The 20,175-nt window shown below is 44.7% G+C and overlaps 1 protein-coding gene across 2 annotated transcripts in view; it reads right to left on the bottom strand.

The window, feature by feature from the left end:
• Positions 1-20,175, bottom strand: part of LOC115128002 (SH2/SH3 adapter protein Nck1-like) — a 109,285-nt gene that overhangs the window by 72,466 nt on the left and 16,644 nt on the right. Inside the window, exon 1 of one of the 2 annotated variants that reach the window (XM_065019219.1) lies at positions 15,256-15,325. The exons of the other annotated variant lie outside the window; for it this stretch is intronic. The gene's annotated coding sequence lies outside the window, so the exon portion shown is untranslated. Of the gene's footprint in view, positions 1-15,255; positions 15,326-20,175 lie in introns of those variants that run through there. 2 annotated transcript variants of the gene reach the window in all.

Here is a 20,175-nt window from a genome sequence, read left to right as displayed (position 1 = left end):
AGAAAACAGACAGAACAGAGGAGAGAGAGAGAGAAACAGACAGAACAGAGGGAGTAGAGAGAAAACAGAAAAGAGAGTAAACAGAGAACAGAAACAGACAGAACAGAGGGAGTAGAGAGAAAACAGACAGAACAGAGGGAGTAGAGAGAAAACAGACAGAAGTAGAGAGAAAACAGACAGAACAGAGGGAGTAGAGAGAAACAGACAGTAGAGAGAAAACAGAGAGTAGAGAGAAAACAGACAGAACAGAGGGAGTAGAGAGAAAACAGAGAGTAGAGAGAAACAGAAAACAGAGGAGTAGAGAGAAACAGACAGAACAGAGGGAGTAGAGAGAAAAACAGACAGAACAGAGGGAGTAGAGAGAAAACAGAGAGCAGAAAAACAGACAGAACAGAGGAGTAGAGAGAAAACAGACAGAACAGAGGAAGAGAGAAACAGACAGAACAGAGGGAGTAGAGAGAAAACAAAGAAAACAGACAGAACAGACAGAAGAACAGAGGGAGTAGAGAGAAAAACAGAACAGAGGGAGTAGAGAGAAAACAGAGAACAGGAGTAGAGAGAAACAGACAGAACAGAGGGAGTAGAGAGAAACAGAGAGTAGAGAGAAAACAGAGGGAGTAGAGAGAAAAGACAGAACAGAGGGAGTAGAGAAAACAGAGAGTAGAGAGAAACAGAGAGTAGAGAGAAAACAGACAGAACAGAGGGAGTAGAGAGAAAACAGACAGAACAGAGGGAGTAGAGAGAAAACAGAGAGTAGAGAGAAAACAGACAGAACAGAGGGAGTAGAGAGAAAACAGAGAGAAAGAGGGAGTAGAGAGAAACAGACAGAACAGAGGGAGTAGAGAGAAAACAGACAGAACAGAGGGAGTAGAGAGAAAACAGAGGGAGTAGAGAGAAAACAGAGAGTAGAGAGAAAACAGACAGAACAGAGGGAGGAGAAAACAGAGAGAAAACAGAGAGTAGAGAGAAAACAGAGAGTAGAGAGAAAACAGACAGAACAGAGGAGTAGAGAGAAAACAGACAGAACAGAGGGAGTAGAGAGAAACAGAGAGTAGAGAAAAGACAGAACAGAGGGAGTAGAGAGAAACAGAAGAACAGAGGGAGTAGAGAGAAAACAGACAGAACAGAGGGAGAGAGAAAACAGAGAGTAGAGAGAAAACAGACAGAACAGAGGGAGTAACAGAAACAGACAGAGTAGAGAGAAAACAGAGAGAAACAGACAGAACAGAGAGAAAACAGACAGAACAGAGAGTAGAGAGAAAACAGAGAGAAAACAGACAGAACAGAGGGAGTAGAGAGAAAACAGACAGAACAGAGGGAGTAGAGAGAAAACAGAGAGAAAAGAAAGAGAGAGAGAAAGAGACAGAGGGAGTAGAGAGAAAACAACAGAACAGAGGGAGTAGAGAGAAAACAGACAGAACAGAGGGAAGAGAAAACAGACAGAACAGAGGGAGAGAGAGAAACAGAGAGTAGAGAGAAAACAGACAGAACAGAGGGAGTAGAGAGAAAACAGACAGAGAGAGAAAACAGAGAGGAGAGAAAACAGACAGAACAGAGGGAGTAGAGAGAAAACAGACAGAACAGAGGGAGTAGAGAGAAAACAGAGAGTAGAGAGAAAACAGACAGAACAGAGAGAAAAAGAGAGGGAGTAGAGAGAGAAGAGAGAAAAACAGACAGAACAGAGGGAGTAGAGAGAAAACAGACAGAACAGAGGGAGTAGAGAGAAAACAGAGGGAGAGAGAGAAAACAGAGAGGAGAGAGAAAACAGAAAACAGAGAGTAGAGAGAAAACAGACAGAACAGAGGGAGTAGAGAAAAACAGACAGAACAGAGGGAGAGAGAAAACAGAGAGTAGAGAGAGGGAGAAAACAGAGACAGAGAGTAGAGAGAAAACAGACAGAACAGAGGGAGTAGAGAGAAAACAGAGGAGTAGAGAGAAAACAGAGAGGGGAGAAGAAAACAGAGAACAGAGGGAGTAGAGAGAAGAACAGAGAGGAGAGAGAAAACAGAGAGTAGAGAGAAAACAGACAGAACAGAGGGAGTAGAGAGAAAACAGACAGAACAGAGGAGTAGAGAGAAAACAGAGAGAGAAAACAGAGAGTAGAGAGAAAACAGACAGAACAGAGGGAGTAGAGAGAAAACAGACAGAACAGAGAGTAGAGAGAAAACAGACAGAACAGAGGGAGAGAGAGAAAACAGAGAAGAGAGGAGTAGAGAGAAAACAGACAGAACAGAGGAGTAGAGAGAAACAGAGAGTAGAACAGAGAGGGAGTAGAGAGAAAACAGACAGAACAGAGGGAGTAGAGAGAAAACAGAGAGGAGAGAGAAAACAGAGAGAAGAGAAAACTGACAGAACAGAGGGAGTAGAGAGAAACAGACAGAACAGAGGGAGTAGAGAGAAAAACAGAGAGTACAGAACAGAGAGAGAAACAGACAGAACAGAGGAGTAGAGAGAAAACAGACAGAACAGAGGAGAGAGAAAAAGAGAGTAGAGAGAAAAGAGACAGAGAAAACAGACAGAGGAGTAGAGAGAAACAGAAAAGAGAAAAAACAGAGAGTAGAGAGAAAACAGACAGAACAGAGGGAGTAGAGAGAAAACAGACAGAAACAGAGGGAGTAGAGAGAAAACAGACAGAAACAGAGAAAACAGAGAGTAGAGAGAAAACAGAGAGTAGAGAGAAAACAGACAGAACAGAGGAGTAGAGAGAAAACAGAACAGAGGGAGTAGAGAGAAAAACAGACAGAACAGAGGGAGTAGAGAGAAAACAGACAGAACAGAGGGAGTAGAGAGAAAAGAGAGTAGAGAGAAAACAGACAGAACAGAGGGAGTAGAGAGAAAACAGAGAGTAGAGAGAAAACAGACAGAACAGAGGGAGTAGAGAGAAAACAGACAGAACAGAGGGAGTAGAGAGAAAACAGAACAGAGAGAGAAAACAGAGGGAGTAGAGAGAAAACAGAGAGAGGGAGAGAGAAAACAGAGAGAGTAGAGAGAAACAGACAGAACAGAGGGAGTAGAGAGAAAACAGACAGAACAGAGGGAGTAGAGAGAAAACAGACAGAACAGAGGGAGTAGAGAGAAAACAGAGAGCAGAGAGAAACAGAAGAACAGAGGGAGTAGAGAGAAAACAGAGAGGAGAGAAAACAGAGAGTAGAGAGAAACAGACAGAACAGAGGGAGTAGAGAGAAAACAGACAGAACAGAGGGAGTAGAGAGAAAACAGAGAGTAGAGAGAAAACAGACAGAACAGAGAGAGAAAACAGACAGAACAGAGGAGTAGAGAGAAAACAGACAGAACAGAGGGAGTAGAGAGAAAACAGAGAGTAGAGAGAAAACAGAGAGTAGAGAGAAAACAGACAGAACAGAGGGAGTAGAGAGAAAAGAAGGGAGAGAGAGAAACAGAGAGTAGAGAGAAACAGACAGAACAGAGGAGTAGAGAGACAAACAGAGAGTAGAGAGAAACAGACAGAACAGAGGGAGAGAGAGAAAAACAGACAGAACAGAGGGAGTAGAGAGAAACAGAGAGAACAGAGGGAGTAGAGAGAAAACAGAGAGAGAGAGAAACAAAGAACAGAGGGAGTAGAGAAAACAGACAGAACAGAGGGAGTAGAGAGAAAACAAAGTAGAGAGAAAACAGACAGAACAGAGAGTAGAGAGAAAAACAGACAGAACAGAGGGAGTAGAGAGAAAACAGAGAGTAGAGAGAAAACAGACAGAACAGAACAGAGGGAGTAGAGAGAAAACAGACAGAACAGAGGGGAGTAGAGAGAAAACAGAGAGAGAAAACAGAGAACAGAGGGAGTAGAGAGAAAACAGACAGAACAGGAGTAGAGAGAAAACAGACAGAACAGAGGGAGTAGAGAGAAAACAGACAGAAGAGAGGAGAGTAGAGAGAAAACAGACAGAACAGAGGGAGTAGAGAGAAAACAGAGAGTAGAGAGAAAACAGAACAGAGGGAGTAGAGAGAAACAGACAGAACAGAGGGAGTAGAGAGAAAAACAGACAGAACAGAGGGAGTAGAGAGAAAACAGACAGAACAGAGGGAGTAGAGAGAAAACAGAGAGTAGAGAGAAACAGAGAGTAGAGAGAAAACAGAAAACAGAGGTAGAGTAGAGAGAAAACAGACAGAACAGAGGGAGTAGAGAGAAAACAGAGAGTAGAGAGAAAACAGACAGAACAGAGGGAGTAGAGAGAAAACAGACAGAACAGAGGGAGTAGAGAGAAAACAGACAGAACAGAGGAGTAGAGAGAAAACAGAGAGAGAGAGACAGAACAGAGGAGTAGAGAGAAAACAGACAGAACAGAGGGAGTAGAGAGAAAACAGAGAGAAAACAGAGAGAGTAAACAGAAGAACAGAGAGTAGAGAGAAACAGACAGAACAGAGGGAGTAGAGAGAAAACAGACAGAACAGAGGGAGAGAAAAGACAGAACAGAGGGAGTAGAGAGAAAACAGACAGAACAGAGGGAGTAGAGAGAAACAGAGAGTAGAGAGAAAACAGACAGAACAGAGGGAGTAGAGAGAAAACAGACAGAACAGAGGGAGTAGAGAGAAAACAGAGAGAACAGAGAAAACAGAGAGAGAGAGAAAACAGAGGGTAGAGAGAAAACAGACAGAACAGAGGAGTAGAGAGAAAAGACAGAACAGTAGAGAGAAAACAGAGAGAAGAGAGGGAGAGAGAAAAACAGACAGAACAGAAAACAGGGAGTAGAGAGAAAACAGACAGAACAGAGGGAGTAGAGAGAAAACAGACAGAACAGAGGGAGAGAGAGAAAACAGACAGAACAGAGGGAGAGAGAGAAAACAGAGAGTAGAGAGAAAACAGACAGAACAGAGGGAGTAGAGAGAAAACAGACAGAACAGAGGAGTAGAGAGAAAACAGACAGAACAGAGGGAGAGAGAAAACAGACAGAACAGAGGAGTAGAGAGAAAACAGACAGAACAGAGGGAGTAGAGAGAAAACAGACAGAACAGAGGGAGTAGAGAGAAAAAAACAGACAGAACAGAGGGAGTAGAGAGAAAACAGACAGAACAGAGGGAGGAGAGAACAGAGGGAGTAGAGAAACAGAAAACAGAGAGTAGAGAGAAAACAGACAGAACAGAGGGAGTAGAGAGAAACAGACAGAACAGAGGAGTAGAGAGAAACAGAGAAGAACAGAGAGTAGAGAGAAAACAGACAGAACAGAGGGGAGTAGAGAGAAAAGAGAAAACAGACAGAACAGAGGGAGTAGAGAGAAAACAGAGACAGAACAGAGGAAAACAGTAGAGAGAGAAAACAGACAGAACAGAGGGAGTAGAGAGAAAACAGACAGAACAGAGGAGTAGAGAGAAAGACAGAACAGAGTAGAGAGAAAACAGACAGAACAGAGGGAGGGAGTAGAGAGAAAACAGAGAGTAGAGAGAAAACAGAGAGTAGAGAGAAAACAGAGAACAGAGGGAGTAGAGAGAAAACAGACAGAACAGAGGGAGTAGAGAGAAAACAGAGAGAAGAGAAAACAGAGAGTAGAGAGAAAAACAGACAGAACAGAGGGAGTAGAGAGAAAACAGACAGAACAGAGGGAGTAGAGAGAAAACAGAGAGTAGAGAGAAACAGACAGAACAGAGGGAGTAGAGAGAAAACAGACAGAACAGAGGGAGTAGAGAGAAAACAGAGAGAGAGAGAAAAACAGAGAGTAGAGAGAAAACAGACAGAACAGAGGGAGTAGAGAGAAAACAGACAGAACAGAGGAAAACAGAGTAGAGAGAAACAGACAGAACAGAGGGAGTAGAGAGAAAACAGAGAGAGGAGTAGAGAGAAAACAGACAGAACAGAGGGAGTAGAGAGAAAACAGACAGAACAGAGGGAGTAGAGAGAAAACAGAGAGTAGAGAGAAAACAGAAAACAGAGGGAGTAGAGAGAAAACAGACAGAACAGAGGGAGTAGAGAGAAACAGACAGAACAGAGGGAGTAGAGAGAAAACAGAGAGTAGAGAGAAAAACAGACAGAACAGAGGGAGAGTAGAGAGAAAACAGACAGAACAGAGGGAGTAGAGAGAAAACAGAGAGTAGAGAGAAAACAGAGAGTAGAGAGAAAAAACAGACAGAACAGAGGGAGTAGAGAAAACAGACAGAACAGAGGGAGTAGAGAGAAAACAGAGAAATAGAGAGAAACAGAGAGTAGAGAAAACAGAGAGGGAGAGAGAAAACAGACAGAACAGAGGGAGTAGAGAGAAAACAGAGACAGAGAGAAACAGAGTAGAGAGAAAACAGACAGAACAGAGGGAGTAGAGAGAAACAGAAGTAGAGAGAAAACAGAGAGTAGAGAGAAAACAGAGAGAAGAGAGAAAAAAGAGAGTAGAGAGAAAACAGAACAGAACAGAGTAGAGAGAAAACAGAGAGAGAGAGAAAACAGAGAGTAGAGAGAAAACAGACAGAACAGAGGAGAGAGAGAAAACAGAAAACAGAGGGAGTAGAGAGAAAAACAGACAGAAGAGAAGAGAGAAAACAGAGAGTAGAGAGAAAACAGAGAGTAGAGAAAAACAGACAGAACAGAGGGAGAGAGAGAAAACAGAGAGTAGAGAGAAAACAGAGAGAGTAGAGAGAAACAGACAGAACAGAGAACAGAGGGAGTAGAGAAAAACAGAGAGTAGAGAGAAAACAGAGAGTAGAGAGAAAACAGACAGAACAGAGGAGAGAAAACAGAGAGTAGAGAGAAAACAGAGAGAAGAAAACAGAGAGTAGAGAGAAACAGACAGAACAGAGTAGAGAGAAAACAGAGAGTAGAGAGAAAACAGAGAGTAGAGAGAAAACAGAGGGAGTAGAGAGAAAACAGACAGAACAGAGGGAGTAGAGAGAAAAACAGAGAGTAGAGAGAAAACAGACAGAACAGAGGGAGAAAAAAACAGACAGAACAGAGTAGAGAGAAACAGAGAGTAGAGAGAAAACAGAGAGTAGAGAGAAAACAGAGAACAGAGGAGAGAGAAAACAGAGGGAGTAGAGAGAAAAGAGAGAAACAGACAGAATAGAGAGAAAACAGACAGAACAGAGGGAGTAGAGAGAAAACAGAGTAGAGAGAAAACAGAGAGTAGAGAAAACAGAGAAAACAGACAGAACAGAGGAGAAAACAGAGAGTAGAGAGAAAACAGAGAGTAGAGAGAAAACAGAGAGTAGAGAGAAAACAGAGAGTAGAGAGAAAACAGACAGAACAGAGGAGAGAGAGAGAAACAGACAGAACAGAGGGAGTAGAGAGAAAACAGAGAGAGAGAGAAAACAGAGAGTAGAGAGAAAACAGAAGAACAGAAACAGGAGTGACAGAACAGAGGGAGTAGAGAGAAAAAACAGACAGAACAGAGGGAGTAGAGAGAAAACAGAGAGTAGAGAGAAAAAGACAGAACAGAGGGAGTAGAGAGAAAACAGACAGAACAGAGGGAGTAGAGAAAACAGACAGAACAGAGGGAGTAGAGAGAAAACAGACAGAACAGAGGAGTAGAGAGAAAACAGACAGAACAGAGGGAGTAGAGAGAAAAGAAAACAGACAGAACAGAGGGAGTAGAGAGAAAACAGACAGAACAGAGGGAGAAGAGAAAAAAAACAGACAGAACAGAGGGAGTAGAGAGAAAACAGAACAGAGGGAGTAGAGAGAAAACAGAGAGTAGAGAGAAAACAGACAGAACAGAGGGAGTAGAGAGAAAACAGAGAGAGAAAACAGACAGAACAGAGGGAGAAAGAGAAAACAGAGAGTAGAGAGAAAACAGACAGAACAGAGGAGTAGAGAGAAAACAGAGAGGAGAGAGAAAACAGAGAGTAGAGAGAAACAGACAGAACAGAGGGAGTAGAGAAAACAGACAGAACAGAGGGAGTAGAGAGAAAACAGACAGAACAGAGGGAGTAGAGAGAAAACAGACAGAACAGAGGGAGTAGAGAGAAAACAGAGAGTAGAGAGAAAACAGACAGAACAGAGGGAGTAGAGAGAAAACAGACAGAACAGAGGGAGTAGAGAGAAAACAGAGAGTAGAGAGAAAACAGACAGAACAGAGGGAGTAGAGAGAAAACAGACAGAACAGAGGGAGTAGAGAGAAAACAGACAGAACAGAGGGAGTAGAGAGAAAACAGAGAGGAGAGAGAAAACAGAGAGTAGAGAGAAAACAGACAGAACAGAGGGAGTAGAGAGAAAACAGAGAGTAGAGAGAAAACAGAGAGGAGAGAAAACAGACAGAACAGAGGGAGTAGAGAGAAAACAGAGAGTAGAGAGAAAACAGACAGAACAGAGGGAGTAGAGAGAAAACAGACAGAACAGAGGGAGTAGAGAGAAAACAGAGAGTAGAGAGAAAACAGACAGAACAGAGGGAGTAGAGAGAAAACAGAGAGTAGAGAGAAAACAGAGAGTAGAGAGAAAACAGACAGAACAGAGGGAGTAGAGAGAAAACAGAGAGGAGAGAGAAAACAGACAGAACAGAGGGAGTAGAGAGAAAACAGACAGAACAGAGGGAGTAGAGAGAAAACAGACAGAACAGAGGGAGTAGAGAGAAAACAGACAGAACAGAGGGAGTAGAGAGAAAACAGAGAGAAAACAGAGAGAAAACATGGCTAACACTGTGAAATCAGTTGGTTACCTGGGATAACCATTTGCAGAGTTGGGAATGCCAGAAATAGACACAACATCTGTATTAGACCAACAGAATAGACAGAGGTCCACTGACTCTCACTGTTAGGCTTTCACAATTATCGTATAACCACGTAATCAACGGTTATGCATGAAACCCGTCATGAAAATTAAAAACATTTCATTTTTAATTTGACCTTTATTTAACTAGGCAAGTCAGTTAAGAACAAATTCTTATTTTCAATGACGGCCTAGGAACAGTGGGTTAACTGCCTGTTCAGGGGCAGAACGACAGCTCGGGGGTTTGAACTTGCAACCTTGCGGTTACTAGTCCAACGCTCTAACCACTAGGCTACCCTGCCGCCCCAAACCTTCATAAATGTTTAAATGTTTAAAAGGACCCCCCCCACACACACGAAGTTGTCCCCACTATTTCGACGTAATTTCCTGTCTTAGAGAGGAAATGCACGATTAGGTTCCACCTCAGAAGACAAAGGCTGCATACGGAAAGAATTCAGACCAGTTTACTTTTTCCACATTTGGTTACGTTACATCCTTATTCTAAAATATTTTATTTTCAATCTACACAAAATACCCCATTATGACCAGGCAAAAACAGGTTTAATAAAACTGAATTATCACATTTACATAAGTATTCAGACCCTTTACTCAGTACTTTGTTGATGCACCTTGGCAGCGTTTACAGACTCGAGTCTTCTTGGGTGTGACGCTACAAGCCTGGCACACCTGTGTTCTCTCTCAATCTTCTCTGCAGATCCTCTCAAGCTCTGTCAGGTTGGATTGGGAGCGTCGCTGCACAGCTATTTTCAGGTCTCTCCAGAGATGTTTGATCGGGTTCAAGTCCAGGCTCTGGCTGGGCCATTCAAGGACATTCAGAGACTTGTCCCGAAGCCACTCCTGCATTGTCTTGGCTGTGTGCTTAGGGTTGTTGTCCTGTTGGAAGGTGAACCTCCGCCCCAGTCGGAGGTCCCGAGCGCTCTGGAGTAGGTTTTCATCAAGGATCTCTCTGTACTTTGCTCTGTTCATCTTTCCCTCGATCCTGACTAGTCTCCCAGTCCCTGCAGCTGAAAAACATCCCCACAGCATGATGCTGCCACCACCATGCTTCACCGTAGGGATGGTGCCAGGTTTCATCCAGCACTGCAATTGGCATTCAGGCCAAAGAGTTTAATCTTGGTTTCATCAGACCAGAGAATCTTGTTTCTCATGGTCTGAGAGTCTTTAGGTGCCTTTTGACCAACTGCAAGCAGGCGGTCATGTGCCTTTTACTGAGGAGTGGCTTTGATCTGGCCACTCTACCATAAAGGCCTGATTGGTGGAGTGCTGTAGGGATGGTTGTCCTTCTGGAAGGTTCTCCCATCTCCACAGAGGAACTCTGGAGCTCTGTCAGAGTGACCACTGGGCCCTTCTGCCCCGATTGCTCAGTTTGGCTGGGCGGCCAGCTCTAGGAAGAGTCTTGGTGGTTCCAAACTTCATCCATTTAAACATGATGGAGGCCACTGTGTTCTTGGGGACCTTCAATGCTGCATAAATGTTTTTGTAGCCTTCCCCCAGATCTGTGCCTCGACACAATCTTGTCTCGGAGTTCTACGGACAATTCCTTTCGACGTCATGGTTTTTGCTCTAACACACATATTCTAAAAACCTGTTATATTTGGCATTATGGGATATTGTGTGTAGATTGCTGAGAAATTGTATTTATTTATTTTTTATCCATCTTAGAATAAGGCTTTAGCGTAACAAAATGTGGAAGGCAATGGGTCTGAACACACTGATATACCACAATATATCTCTGAAGTCACCTCTTACCCACTCTATCACCTTCTTCTCACGTAGACTATATATATATATATATATATATACACACACATACATATATACATACACACTGCTCAAACAAATAAAGGGAACACTAAAATAACACCTAGATCTGAATGAATTACATTTTCTTATTAAATCATTTTTTCTTTACATAGTTAATGTGCTGACAACAAAAATCACGCAACAATTATCAATGGAAATCAAATTTATCAACCCATGGAGGTCTGGATTTGGAGTCACACTCAAAATTAAAGTGGAAAAACACACTACAGGCTGATCCAACTTTGATGTAATGTCCTTAAAACAAGTCAAAATGAGGCTCAGTAGTGTGTGTGGCCTCCACATGCCTGTATGACCTCCCTACAACGCCTGGGCATGCGCCTGAAGAGGTGGCGGATGGTCTCCTGAGGGATCTCCTCCCAGACCTAGACTAAAGCATCTGCCAACTCCTGGACAGTCTGTGGTGCAATGTGGCGTTGGTCAATGGAGCGAGACATGATGTCCCAGATGTGCTCAATTGGATTCAGGTCTGGGGAACGGGCGGGCCAATCCATAGCATCAATGCCTTCCTCTTGCAGGAACTGCTGACACTCCAGCCACATGAGGTCTAGCGTTGTCTTGCATTAGGAGGAACCCAGGGCCAACCGCACCAGCATATGGTCTCACAAGGGGTCTGAGGATCTCATCTCGGTACCTAATGGCAGTCAGGCTACCTCTGGCGAGCACATGGGAGGGCTGTGCGGCCCCCCAAAGAAATGCCACCCCACACCATGACTGACCCACCGCCAAACCGGTCATGCTGGAGGATGTTGCAGGCAGCAAAACGTTCTCCACGGCGTCTCCAGACTGTCACATGTGCTCAGTGTGAACCTGCTTTCATCTGTGAAGAGCACAAGGCGCGAGTGGCGAATTTGCCAATCTTGGTGTTCTCTGGCAAATGCAAAACGTCCTGCACGGTGTTGGGCTGTAAGCACAACCCCCACTTGTGGACGTCGGGCCCTCATACCACCCTCATGGAGTCGGTTTCTGACCGTTTGATCAGACACATGCACATTTGTGGCCTGCTGGAGGTCATTTTGCAGGAATCTGGCAGTGCTCCTCCTGCTCCTCCTTGCACAAAGGCAGAGGTAGCGGTCCTGCTGCTGGGTTGTTGCCCTCTTACGGCCTCCTCCACGTCTCCTGATGTACTGGCCTGTCTCCTGGTAATGCCTCCATGCTCTGGACACCGCTGACATGCACAGCAAACCTTCTTGCCACAGCTCGCATTGATGTGTCATCCTGGATGAGCTGCACTACCTGAGCCACTTGTGGGGGTTGTAGACTCCGTCTCATGCTACCACTAGAGTGAAAGCACCGCCAGCATTCAAAAGTGACCCAAACATCAGCCAGGAAGCATAGGAACTGAGAAGTGGTCTGTGGTCACCACCTGCAGAAACACTCCTTTATTGGGGGTGTCTTGCTAATTGCCTATAATTTCCACCTGTTGTCTATTAAACAAGCCCCCGGGGGGGAAGCCGTCTGGCTGTCACTACAGGACTAAACAAGCCCCCGGGGGGGAAGCTGTCTGGCTGTCACTACAGGACTAAACAAGCTGTCTGGCTGTCACTACAGGACTAAACAAGCCGTCTGGCTGTCACTACAGGACTAAACAAGCCGTCTGGCTGTCACTACAGGACTAAACAAGCCGTCTGGCTGTCACTACAGGACTAAACAAGCCCCCGGGGGGAAGCCGTCTGGCTGTCACTACAGGACTAAACAAGCCCCCAGGGGGGAAGCTGTCTGGCTGTCACTACAGGACTAAACAAGCCGTCTGGCTGTCACTACAGGACTAAACAAGCCCCCAGGGGGGAAGCCGTCTGGCTGTCACTACAGGACTAAACAAGCCCCCGGGGGGGAAGCTGTCTGGCTGTCACTACAGGACTAAACAAGCCGTCTGGCTGTCACTACAGGACTAAACAAGCCGTCTGGCTGTCACTACAGGACTAAACAAGCCCCCAGGGGGGAAGCCGTCTGGCTGTCACTACAGGACTAAACAAGCTGTCTGGCTGTCACTACAGGACTAAACAAGCCGTCTGGCTGTCACTACAGGACTAAACAAGCCGTCTGGCTGTCACTACAGGACTAAACAAGCCCCCGGGGGGAAGCCGTCTGGCTGTCACTACAGGACTAAACAAGCCCCCGGGGGGGGAAGCTGTCTGGCTGTCACTACAGGACTAAACAAGCCGTCTGGCTGTCACTACAGGACTAAACAAGCCGTCTGGCTGTCACTACAGGACTAAACAAGCCGTCTGGCTGTCACTACAGGACTAAACAAGCCCCCGGGGGGGAAGCCGTCTGGCTTTCACTACAGAACTAAACAAGCTGTCTGGCTGTCACTACAGGACTAAACAAGCAGTCTGGCTGTCACTACAGGACTAAACAAGCCATCTGGCTGTCACTACAGGACTAAACAAGCCCCCAGGGGGAAGCTGTCTGGCTGTCACTACAGGACTAAACAAGCCCCCAGGGGGGAAGCCGTCTGGCTGTCACTACAGGACTAAACAAGCCCCCAGGGGGAAGCCGTCTGGCTGTCACTACAGGACTAAACAAGCCCCCAGGGGGGAAGCCGTCTGGCTGTCACTACAGGACTAAACAAGCCCCCAGGGGGGAAGCCGTCTGGCTGTCACTACAGGACTAAACAAGCCGTCTGGCTGTCACTACAGGACTAAACAAGCCGTCTGGCTGTCACTACAGGACTAAACAAGCCGTCTGGCTGTCACTACAGGACTAAACAAGCCCCCAGGGGGAAGCCGTCTGGCTGTCACTATAGGACTAAACAAGCCCCCAGGGGGAAGCCGTCTGGCTGTCACTACAGGACTAAACAAGCCCCCAGGGGGAAGCCGTCTGGCTGTCACTACAGGACTAAACAAGCCCCCAGGGGGGAAGCCGTCTGGCTGTCACTACAGGACTAAACAAGCCCCCAGGGGGGAAGCCGTCTGGCTGTCACTACAGGACTAAACAAGCCCCCGGGGGGAAGCCGTCTGGCTGTCACTACAGGACTAAACAAGTCACTTGAGACGGACGACTCTCTGAAGCAGAGGGAGGCATTCTGGAACACGATGCCATACAGATGTTTGGCCGGGACGAAAGCAGTATCACATTGAAAACACGTATCTCTTTGGTCCCTTCAAAGACCTGCTGTGTGTTAAATATTGTGCTGTAGCTTGGGAAATAAACACGCGTGACGATGGATAACGTCATAATGATGTCTGTTTCCAACACTACGGTGGTTAAATCCACTTCCTGTTCTGTTTCCTTCCCATGACACTAAGGAGTACGGTGATAAATGGGATGGTCCAGATGTAGGCTAGTTAAATAAAACAAGGGAAATGTTTGAAAGACTGGGTGAAAGAGAGAAGGAAACAGACATTTAAATTTCACACAGAACCACACCTGGCAATATTCCTTTCATACAGAAATCAGGTTGAGGTGTGCACACACACACACACACTGTAGGCCTATGTTTTCCTGTTCTGGGAGCACTCCTATCTCCTGCCGTGTGCCGTTGAGGTTCGTTTTCACTGCGTAATAGTGAAACCAGTCGAAGTGTACTCTCGTTATGTTCAACCACCTCCCTCATATGGCGAAGCCTCGTCTTCCCCCTTCAAACCGTTACCACCTAGAAGACCTCGGCCTTCACTAAACAATGGAAATGTTTGTTCTCTAACAGTCAGTAGCCAGATCTTTAACCGAATGTTGGGATAACTGATCAATTACATTTAGAATTAGTAGGCTCCATTAGTTATTTTAATACACCTTTATTTTTGTGGTGTGGTTTTTCTACAAGCCCCTTAGGCTTTCAACCACACCGTTTAACATCTCTTTCTGTTGTATCACTTAACCACACCGTCTAACATCTCTGTTGTTGTATCACTTAACCACACCGTCTAACATCTCTGTTGTTGTATCACTTAACCACACCGTCTAACATCTCTGTTGTTGTATCACTTAACCACACCGTTTAACATCGGTTTCTGTTGTATCACTTAACCACACCGTCTAACATCTCTGTTGTTGTATCACTTAACCACACCGTTTAACATCTGTTTCTGTTGTATCACTTAACCACACCGTTTAACATCTCTGTTGTTGTATCACTTAACCACACCGTTTAACATCTGTTTCTGTTGTATCACTTAACCACACCGTCTAACATCTTTCTGTTGTATCACTTAACCACACCGTTTAACATCTGTTTCTGTTGTATCACTTAACCACACCGTTTAACAGTTGTTTTGTTGTATCACTTAACCACACCGTTTAACATCTGTTTCTGTTGTATCACTTAACCACACCGTTTAACATCTCTTTCTGTTGTATCACTTGTTATCTTTGCAGCAAATCAAAAACTGCCTCAATCTCTACAGAACCACACGATGAAATATGACAAGTTATTTCGGTGGCAATATAAAAATCTCTTCATAGAAAGACTGTCATGAACGGAGGCCACAATCTTTCTCACTACTTAGAGGAACTTCATTAAAAATCGACCAAAACCACGGAAGATAGACAGATGAAACCCAAACATTGACACTGTGGACAACAACTTCCCCACACAGAAAGAGGAACTTAAACCGCTGCCGTTTCAGTCTTCTGCATGATAAGTCAAGACGAACAGTTGAGAACATTCCGCTGCACACAGAGGCGCTGTCTGAAATGGCACCCTACACAGTATATAGTGCCCTGCTTTTGACCAGAGCTTTACGGGTAGTGCCCTGCTTTAGACCAGAGCCCACAGGGTGCCGTTTCAGACGCAGCTCCCTACATGTACCCCTCCTTGACTTGATGGGGCCTCGTACCTCTCCTTGACGGGGCCTCGTACCTCTCCTTGACGGGGCCTCGTACCTCTCCTTGACGGGGCCTCGTACCTCTCCTGACGGGGCCTCGCCTCTCCTGACGGGGCCTCGTACTCTCCTTGACGGGGCCTCGTACCTCCCTTGACGAGGCCTCGCACTCTCCTTGACGAGGCCTCGTACCTCTCCTTGACGAGGCCTCGTACCTCTCCTTGACGAGGCCTCGTACCTCTCCTTGACGAGGCCTCGTACCTCTCCTTGACGAGGCCTCGTACCTCTCCTTGACGAGGCCTCGTACCTCTCTGTTATTAACAGGAGTTGGAACCGGTTCAGAAAACAGAAAATAACGAACATTTTCAAGAAACTGAAACTGAATGAAAATGATCCGTAACAGAAAATGCGGAACCGGTTAATAAAATGTTTAACGTTACAGGCTTTTTCTTCGTCTAGTAAAACAACAAAAACGCAAAGCCCGCACTCAAACGTATTCCAGTGTCTTCTTGCAAGCTGAATTTTTGGGGGGAATGGGTTTAGGCTACCTGCCCCTCCAGATCATAGGCTACTGTACTGACGCTACAAGTTTGATTCAGAAGATAGCTCATTTTTAAAAATCTCTTGAGAAGAACGGGTTGACTTGTTCAATGCTTGTTATTAAGGTTACTATAGGCCTAGTTATAACGTCTGATGTTGGATTTCTTAACTACAAAAAGGGCACGATGCGTTTTTAATTCTGGTGCCTCTCCGGAAACACGAGCTTGTTAGCTAGCTAGCTCAAAGTTTTCCCATAGAAGCCGCTCCACCTAGATATAATTCTGTGTACTTCATTTCATAACAAGATGCCCCAGAGCTTCAAGCCTCCTCCTCAACCCTCTCTCGCTCTCTCCCCACCCGCAAAAAGTCGACAAATCTTGAGCCATAGGCTACACTGTCCATCACACATTTAAACTAGCTTGCTTGCTCTATCCGCACTGATTGGTGAAGTAATTTAATGACTTAAATGTGAAAAACGTGGATTTCAAAAGGTTTAAAAAAAGGAACACTATAAAGCGGTACTTTTTTGGGGGTTTCGAACCAGTTCAGAACTTTATTTTGCTGCTCCGAACAAGTTGCATGAAAATTAAAATAAAAAAAATTGGGGACTCTGTTCAGAACGTTCCAACCCCTGGTTATTAATGAGCGTTCAGACATGTGTCCACATGCATGAGCAGCCATAGTAAAACCAGTCAGCCAGAGAGAGAGAGAGATCATGAACCAGAAATGAGGAAGTGAAATGGAGATCAGCTTATGCAATATTGAGACTGGCGAGCGCATTAGAGAAGTGAAGTAAGATGGTGGGCGAGATTCTTTTTCCTCCATTGCTCAATTTAGTCCTAAAATGTGAACTGTCTAATACAGCAGAGTTGTCATTTGACTAGAGGGGGTTTTCAGACACTTATTAGCAGACAGAGAACAGTTCTCTCTAATGTCGGTTGTTGTGGAAACTGGAGCCCATTAGCTAACCAGAGCTTTAGACAGACGAGTACAAGGAGTTTACAGGATGAGGAGCGAAAGAAGAAACAAATTAGACTAACGAATTACTAATAGATTGAAACAAAAATAAATACATTTTTTTTTTAAATATATAAATTCTGTGTTGGAGAACAATGACGAAATCCAGACATTAAAACGGAATTCAACAATATTTAAAAAATGTTGAACTTAACTAGGAAATCAATTAAATGTATCGAACTTATTAGAAAAATGAATTGATTTGCCCAAGTTAAATCATAAGACATGAACCACATGCATCAGTAATTGGCATTTTCCCACCCTCCTGTATACATGGTTTAGCCGTTTGGAAAGGCACACACCTGTTAAATCATAAGACATGAACCACATGCATCAGTAATTGGCATTTTCCCACCCTCCTGTATACATGGTTTAGCCGTTGGCGATGATGCCAATGATAACCTTCTTCTTATAGAGATGAAAAGACGACAAATTAGCCTGTCTACCTAGCAGAAAGGAGATCAGGATTATTTGCGTCGATCCAGTAGCCATTTTGTTTTGCGAAATCTGCCATCACACGAGCGCTACAGAAGCATCCCTATCCGAACAGAGGTCTCTGGTTGGTGCACAGTTGGATTTAAAAAAAGGGTAACTACACATTTTTCCCCAGACCTCAAAAAGGTAGTCTCCTGATGTGGTTTAAATATTGTTGAGGAATTAGAAAAACTACAAAATTGGACATTCTATTTTATTTTTCAGGGAAAACCTGAAAAAGGGAAAACCAAATCAGAGGAAACTGAATTCGGGGTGGGGGTCAACCGAATCAGACAAAAAAATAAAGATTTTATAATTATTTATTTTCAATCTTTTTTTTTCTTATTTCACCTTTATTTAACCAGGTAGGCCAGTTGAGAACACCTTTATTTAACCAGGTAGGCCAGTTGAGAACACCTTTATTTAACCAGGTAGGCCAGTTGAGAACACCTTTATTTAACCAGGTAGGCCAGTTGAGAACACCTTTATTTAACCAGGTAGGCCAGTTGAGAACACCTTTATTTAACCAGGTAGGCTAGTTGAGAACACCTTTATTTAACCAGGTAGGCTAGTTGAGAACACCTTTATTTAACCAGGTAGGCTAGTTGAGAACACCTTTATTTAACCAGGTAGGCTAGTTGAGAACACCTTTATTTAACCAGGTAGGCTAGTTGAGAACACCTTTATTTAACCAGGTAGGCTAGTTGAGAACACCTTTATTTAACCAGGTAGGCTAGTTGAGAACACCTTTATTTAACCAGGTAGGCCAGTTGAGAACACCTTTATTTAACCAGGTAGGCCAGTTGAGAACACCTTTATTTAACCAGGTAGGCTAGTTGAGAACACCTTTATTTAACCAGGTAGGCTAGTTGAGAACACCTTTATTTAACCAGGTTAGGCTAGTTGAGAACACCTTTATTTAACCAGGTAGGCTAGTTGAGAACACCTTTATTTAACCAGGTAGGCTAGTTGAGAACACCTTTATTTAACCAGGTAGGCTAGTTGAGAACACCTTTATTTAACCAGGTAGGCTAGTTGAGAACACCTTTATTTAACCAGGTAGGCTAGTTGAGAACACCTTTATTTAACCAGGTAGGCTAGTTGAGAACACCTTTATTTAACCAGGTAGGCTAGTTGAGAACACCTTTATTTAACCAGGTAGGCTCGTTGAGAACACCTTTATTTAACCAGGTAGGCTAGTTGAGAACAAGTTCTCATTTGCAACTGCGACCTGGCCAAGATAAAGCATAGCAGTGTGAACAGACAACACAGAGTTACACATGGAGTAAACAATAAACAAGTCGATAACACAGTAGAAAAAAAAAATGGGCAGTCTATATACAATGTGTGCAAAAGGCATGAGGTAGGCGAATAATACAATTTTGCAGATTAACACTGGAGTGATAAATGATCAGATGGTCATGTACAGGTAGAGATATTGGTGTGCAAAAGAGCAGAAAAGTAAATAAAAAATATTTAAAAAAAAATTTTTAAAACAGTATAAAAACAGTATGGGGATGAGGTAGGTGAAAATGGGTGGGCTATTTACCAATAGACTATGTACAGCTGCAGCGATCGGTTAGCTGCTCGGATAGCTGATGTTTGAAGTTGGTGAGGGAGATAAAAGTCTCCAACTTCAGCGATTTTTGCAGTTCGTTCCAGTCACAGGCAGCAGAGTACTGGAACGAAAGGCGGCCAAATGAGGTGTTGGCTTTAGGGATGATCAGTGAGATACACCTGCTGGAGCGTGTGCTACGGATGGGTGTTGCCATCGTGACCAGTGAACTGAGATAAGGCGGAGCTTTACCTAGCATGGACTTGTAGATGACCTGGAGTCAGTGGGTCTGGCGACGAATATGTAGCGAGGGCCAGCCGACTAGAGCACAAGTCGCAGTGGTGGGTGGTATAAGGTGCTTTGGTGACAAACGGATGGCACTATGATAGACTGCATCCAGTTTGCTGAGTAGAGTGTTGGAAGCCATTTTGTAGATGACATCGCCGAAATCGAGGATCGGTAGGATAGTCAGTTTTACTAGGGTAAGCTTGGCGGCGTGAGTGAAGGAGGCTTTGTTGCAGGAATAGAAAGCCGACTCTTGATTTGATTTTCGATTAGAGATGTTTGATGTGAGTCTGGAAGGAGAGTTTGCAGTCTAGCCAGACACCTAGGTACTTATAGATGTCCACATATTCAAGGTCGGAACCATCCAGGGTGGTGATGCTAGTCTGGCATGCGGGTGCAGGCAGCGATCGGTTGAAAAGCATGCATTTGGTTTTACTCGCGTTTAAGAGCAGTTGGAGGCCACGGAAGGAGTGCTGTATGGCATTGAAGCTCGTTTGGAGGTTAGATAGCACAGTGTCCAATGACGGGCCGAAAGTATATAGAATGGTGTCGTCTGCGTAGAGGTGGATCAGGGAATCGCCCGCAGCAAGAGCAACATCATTGATATATACAGAGAAAAGAGTCGGCCCGAAACTGAACCCTGGCACCCCCATAGAGACTGCCAGAGGACCGGACAGCATGCCCTCCGATTTGACACACTGAACTCTGTCTGCAAAGTAATTGGTGAACCAGGCAAGGCAGTCATCCGAGAAACCGAGGCTATTGAGTCTGCCGATAAGAATATGGTGATTGACAGAGTCGAAAGCCTTAGCGAGGTCGATGAAGACGGCTGCACAGTACTGTCTTTTATCGATGGCGGTTATGATATCGTTTAGTACCTTGAGCGTGGCTGAGGTGCACCTGTGACCGGCTCGGAAACCAGATTGCACAGCGGAGAAGGTGCGGTGGGATTCGAGATGGTCAGTGACCTGTTTGTTGACTTGGCTTTCGAAGACCTTAGATAGGCAGGGCAGGATGGATATAGGTCTATAGCAGTTTGGGTCCAGGGTGTCTCCCCCTTTGAA

This window comes from Oncorhynchus nerka, linkage group LG6, assembly GCF_034236695.1.
Source record: "Oncorhynchus nerka isolate Pitt River linkage group LG6, Oner_Uvic_2.0, whole genome shotgun sequence".
NCBI classification, from domain to species: Eukaryota; Metazoa; Chordata; class Actinopteri; order Salmoniformes; family Salmonidae; genus Oncorhynchus; species Oncorhynchus nerka.
The sequence above is the reverse complement of the archived record's forward strand: the minus strand, read 5'-3'. Positions and strand labels throughout refer to the sequence as shown.